At 34.8% G+C, this 6,380-nt stretch overlaps 1 pseudogene; it reads right to left on the reverse strand.

The window, feature by feature from the left end:
• Positions 1 to 45: 45 nt before the first annotated feature.
• Positions 46 to 4,772, reverse strand: LOC109005569 (annotated as a pseudogene).
• Between the last annotated feature and the right edge of the window lie 1,608 nt (positions 4,773 to 6,380).

Below are 6,380 nucleotides of genomic sequence, written 5' to 3' on the forward strand. Positions count from 1 at the left end.
AACTCCACAACGTTTGAAGGTCACTAAATTTGGATTGCTTTCAAATATAATCCTCAGATTGTTTGCTGGCTCTACAATTCGTGGTCGTAAGTGCTCGAACCATACATGATCTGAATCCATTTCATCAAATTTTCCTACACATCTGTTACCAAAGAGTTTAGTTGATCCTATCATGATGTCAACAGTCAAACGCTCAGTCCCAACGGGTTCAATAACAGCACAAAAAGAAATTCCTATGATGTCATCCAAATTATACCGTGGGGACCCTTTAATATCAAATTCACATCGATGACTACCATTTGAAGTCTCCTTGCAATGGCTGAACCAATCTGGAATCTTATTTCCTGGAAATATCATCTTAGCCTGTTGGATGAATAAATCATTAAATATATATCAACTATATTCAAATATAGAAATTGATTAGCCACACAAAACACCAAATGGATATATAAGGAAAAGAGAACTATATATATATATATATATATATAGAGGGACTTACTTCATTCCATGCAGAATTTGGCATACAATAATTCCCCATATTATTCACTAATTTATAGCATCTGGTCAACTTAATCCATTTTAGCATTGGGAAATGAAATATTTTTGATATTTCTGGTAATCTTTCCAGTGATATGCATCCATCAGCATAAAGCTCTTCTAGATTCGGTGGAAACTCCATAATTTCTTGAAGTTGCTTGCAATCATCCAAATGAAGTCTCCACAATCTGACAAATGTTTTGATGCTTGCTGGAATGCTTACGATATCACTACCTGACAGATCTAATACTTCCAGTTCCAGATTGCGAAAGCAACTAAATGGCCCAAAGAAATTCGATTTTGATAGGCCAGAGTTGATAAGAAACAATTTAAGAGCAGTGGTTGATTTTGTTGGAGGCGGCAATGGGAATAATTCTGCACCTACTGAAGCTTCATTTTCCCAGCTTGTAGGCACTACATAAGGTGTGGGTTGTCCATTATGCATCTCCTCCTCCATCCCAAAACTTATAATATTTGGACAATGGTCGAGGCTCATATACTGTAGAGATCTCAATTGATGAAAGCTACTTGGTAGACGCTTGAGGTTTATGGAGCGACTTAGGAGTAAATATGCAAGCCCAGTGAGGTACCCAATGGATGAAGGCAATTCTTCTATTGAGGTGCCCATTAAGTGGACTTCATGTAAATGTTTCATTTCACATTCTATTTCAGGAAAGTTTTGAAGGCTTGAGCAATCACTGAGATCAAGGAATCTCAGAGATCTCAATTGGAGTCCCCTTGGAAAGCTCTTTAGATTGAAACATCTACCAAGATTCAACTTAACAAGCTTATCAAGCTGTAATCCAACAGAATCATGAACTTCAACTAGATTTTTACAAGAACGAAGATCTATTTCCTTCAAATTTGGGCAACTTGAAATATCCGAGAATTTCGTTAAGAAATCACAATCACGGAAATTCATAACAGTGAGATTCTGTTAAAAGAAAAGAACATCAAACTTAAGTTTAAAGAAAGAAATATTGAAAATAATGATAGTTGTACCTTAAAATATTCCAAGTGTATCTCTTGAATGCGACTACCAGGCATACGTAGAATAAAGAGTTCGTCTCCACGAAATTCAGATGGCATAGATTGTAAAGGACAATTAGGCCAATCAAGCACACTTACTGAATTAGGTAGACAATTAGGTTCTCCAGAAAAGTGTGCATTGCGACATCTAAATAATCTGAGTCTTTTCATATTCTTGAAGGCCTTGGGACTCAAGCGGATGATATCAGCACCTTCAGGAAAATCTACAACAATTGCTTCAACTCTGTATGTTCCCTATATAGGAAGACAATGCATGTTTAAGTGTGCCAACAAGATCAAAAAATAAATTATGCATATATTTATATACACACACGTATAATATGTCGCAAGTTCCAAATTAGAAACAATGTTTAATTGAAAGAGATTTTGATATGACTTACTATATCTTCCTCCAGTACTTTGCGAACATCTTTATGAAAGAATAATCTGCTACGTGGTCCTGGATTTTTGAGCGATTCTTGTCGAACAACTTCTCTTCCCATATCTCGTAACAAGTCATGCATTTGCAATCTTCCATCGGACTTCGAAATAAGACACTTCTCCCTAAGTCTTGGGATCGAAGAGTTTGGGAAAAACCCAAAATTATCTAGTATCTTTATAATGACATCATCAAGCCATTGTCCATTGAAAAAACATGCAATGTCAAGAAAAACATTCTTTTCGTTTTCACTTAATCTATCATAACTTGTTTGAAGTATTTTTTGAATATCTTGGTGAGGGATTTTCTTGTACTCATCCATTGAACTTACCCACTCTTTTTTAGTTCTGCCATATAAATCCGAACCAAGCACCGTTAAAACTAGTGGAAGGCTCCCAGCATAATTTATGATCTGTTCTACAAACTCTCCATAACTGTCAACCGGGTTCTCACTTCTAAAAGCATGCCAACAAAATAGTTGAAAAGCATCATCTTGATTCAATCCCGTCATCTCATATGTTGAATCAACTCCATGAGCAGGCAACAAGTGTTGATCTCTTGTTGTGATGATGATTCTACTTCCTTTACCAAACCAATCACGAGCTCCTGCTAATGTTTTTAATTGATCCAAGTGGTCTACACCATCAAGAATTAGAAGAACTCTTTTAGAGTGAAGCCTACGCTTTATCTTACTGATTCCCGTATCAATATTGTCAACCTTCAAACTTTTACACTCTCCTAAAATGTTAAAAAGAAGTGTCTCTTGTAGTTGGACCAAACGATTCACTTGATTCCAAGTGTCGCTATCAATTGGAAGAAAACAACTAGCTTCAAATCGAAAAGCAATCGAATTATAAATTGCTTTGGCTAGAGTTGTCTTACCAATTCCCCCAACTCCAAAAATTCCTATCATTCGTATGTCTTTCGTACCAATGCTTAAAAGCAAATTGACATCTTCTACATGAGGTTTTAATCCAACGGGATGCTCGGCAACATGTAAATATAAATGATCATTTGCCATTCTTGAGATGTCTTGAACTATTTCTTCAATGAATTCTGATTCGTTCCTATTTATATATAATATAAATTAGAAAAAGGATTAATTAATGAATACAGCTATTCACATGAAAACAAGGAACATAATCTAAATAATTTTTTTCCCACAACTAGAAAATAAACTAAAATAAGAAAGACAAAGAACATAAGCAAAGCGTACGAGTTGATCGATCTCTGCATGTACTCTAGTTGGCGATCATAAAAAGGCCAAACAAAAACTTAGATTTTTATATAGTTTCATTCAGGTTGTGATTAGTTCAATTTATTCAGCTTTAATTTCCAATAAACTTATAAAGAAATTAATGTTTTAGTTCCATACAAACCTATATACAAGTGTTACAGACTAGTTGATTTATGCATGGGAAATCGGGAACAACACGGGTGGGGAAATCATGAATGAACAACACAAATTAATTAAGCAGTTAGAAATACCAGCCATTTCTGATCAGATGGTATCCGGACAAATTGGCAACTTCTTGAAGGGCTGCTTTCCACAGCTGCAACTTCATGTGATCAACATTCAATTCTCTGCATGTTTAGCCAATGCTTCTCCAAAACTCTCTTTTTGATTGCGTACATCAGATGGATCTACATGGTAAAACACAGGTAGAACCCTTTGTTGCTTTGATTTTTTACTTTGATCAAGTATCTTCAATAACTCATCCAAACACCATGTTGACGATGCATAATTTTTTGAAAGTACAATAACGAAAATCCTTGAATCTTCTATGGCTTGGAGGAGTGCAGGTGAAATTTCATCACCTCGTCTAAGCTTTTCCTCATCTAAGTAGGTGAGGATTCCCTTTCGATTCAAAGCAAGGTGGAGATGGGCAGTAAAAGTATTACGGGTATCTTCTCCTCTAAAGCTCAAGAACACATCGTAGCGCCATGGAGAGGTGTCTAAAGAAAAGGATGAACTAGAAGAGATTGTAGATAAGACCATGGAAGAAATTAGTCAGTGTACGTGTGTATGTAATGCCTGATGATCACTCTACTTATTGGATGTAGAGAGTTGGAAATCATCGACTCTCCTTTAAAAGGACAACTCCAAGCCATGACGCTTTCTCACACCATAGCTATCAGTTAACGATCTCTTCATGGCAACTTAAGAGAAAGATGTCGCGTTAAGTCAATGCCGCGCTATAATGATAGACTTTATTTGGAGAAAGAGAAACGACATCATTCATAATCACACTTCTCTATCAGTTGAGGAGGCAAACATTCAAATCAAGCGCATCTATGAAGACTATAAAGAAGCGTGAAAGGAAAAAGTTGATCAACAAAGCGAATAAGAAAAATGATATCCTCCTTCTCCAAACTATCAAAGTTTCTCTTTTGATGTAGCAGTATGTGATCAATTTTTAGTAGTCTCAGCAATTCGAAAAAATCACAGTGGAGATATTTTGGGAATAATAACGGGAAAGGTACAAACCACTATCCATTTAATTGCAGAAGCAAAAGCAGCGCTGCTAGCAACCAATATGACCTCAATTCAATGTTTTGCAATAATCGAAGGGGATTCCCAATCAGTAATTACATCCATCGAAAGTCTAGATACCTCTTCGTTCTGAACATATCAACTATTATCAAGGACATTCAACACATATCCAATCTTCATCAAGACTGAAAATTTGTTAAGATACATCGATCTCAAAATTGATGTGCGCACTCAGTTGCGCAATAGGCAGTTACCAATCATGCTTTTGAAAGCCTATTCTTAGATAATATTCTTAGATATTTTCTATATATTGATAGTGGATAGGATCCTTCTTAAACTTTATATCTCTTTTTTAATCTATAATATGCTTGATTAGGAAGATAAAAAAAAAAAGAGAAAGATGCCGCGTTAAGTCAATGCCGCGTGAAGTCATGCATGGAGCCGATGTCAATGCCGTGTGCGTGAAGTCATGCATTGAGTCAATGTCGGCCGCGTGCGTGAAGTCATGCATGGAGCCGATGTCAATGCCGCGTGCGTGAAGTCATGCATTGAGTCAATGTCAATGCCGTGAAGTTATTGAAAGAAAAGATGTTCAGTAATGGCATAGAGGAAGTCGTTCAATACGAAAACAGAGGAATTAGAGCAGGTTTGGAAAGTTAGATGAAAATTTTGTATTTTGTTTGAAGTTTAAAATATTATGTTTTAATATTATTATTATTTTAAGATTTGAAAAATGTATATTGGGATTTGAAAAAGTTGAATTGTTTATTATATTTTGTATAGAGATTTGAAAAATATGTAATGATGAGATGAGATGATATGAAAATTTTGTGTTTTGTCTTGTGTCCCAAACTTACCCTTTAAACTTACAGAAAAAATAGAGAATAGCGGAAGAACTGTGTCTTCCAAAAACTGTCGCCGAATTGCAGAGAAAAAAATAAAACACCGTCTCTTTTTAGTGTAATTCTATATATAATCGTGAAGTGTATAAACACTGCATAATCGTATTGAAAAATAGTAGGATCTACTATTAAAAAATTAATTTTTTTCATGTAGGTCCGATATTTTATTCATTTTTTTTCAAATAATTATGCGACGGTTGCACAATTCACGATTACAAATATATTTTCTCCCGTTTTTATTCCAAACTTCATCCTCCTTTACAATAATAGCCCAATATTTATGAGATTACAAAAGGAAAGTAGACAATTGATAAAGGAAATACTTAGAAACGGAAACAATAAATTGAAAACAAATCAAAGTAAATCATCCTGAAAACAGGAACAATTCTAAAGGTAAGTTGATGCCGTAACTTCAGGCTTGATAACTCCATCTTCACACCAATTACTTGCATGTTCCAAAATCATAGGAAGCCGCTGCCACGTTGGTTGTATCCATGTCCTGCATCAAGTAACTTCTTGGCAATTTCCTTGCAACTTCTTCTAACTTTAGATGCCATTTTCACACAATGTTCTCATGAGTTCTGAAGGAAAAAAAAAAAAAAAAACCAAAACAAATTAACAGTGGTACAAATTACAATGTCAACTCCATTAATACTCCTACATAGTAAAATAATATTATTTTTAAATTTCTAACCCTATAAAATTAAAGAAAATTTCCGAGAATTTTAAAAAATATTAATATTTGTGAATAATTCTATGAAACTTGTTAATTAACTGGCTGTTATTTTACCATTTCTCAAAAAAAAAAAAAAATTGCAATCCAACTTTCTAATTGTTTCTTTTTTAATTTCAGCATACCCTCCAAGCTGTACACCATAATTGGGGTTAGAGCTGTAATTGAGCCTTAGCCGAGTTGGTCTTTGGCTTGCCGAGGTCGACTCAACTCAAAAAACTCGAGCTTGAGATTTATATTTAATCT

Source organism: Juglans regia, chromosome 6 (assembly GCF_001411555.2).
Source record: "Juglans regia cultivar Chandler chromosome 6, Walnut 2.0, whole genome shotgun sequence".
Classification (NCBI taxonomy): Eukaryota; Viridiplantae; Streptophyta; class Magnoliopsida; order Fagales; family Juglandaceae; genus Juglans; species Juglans regia.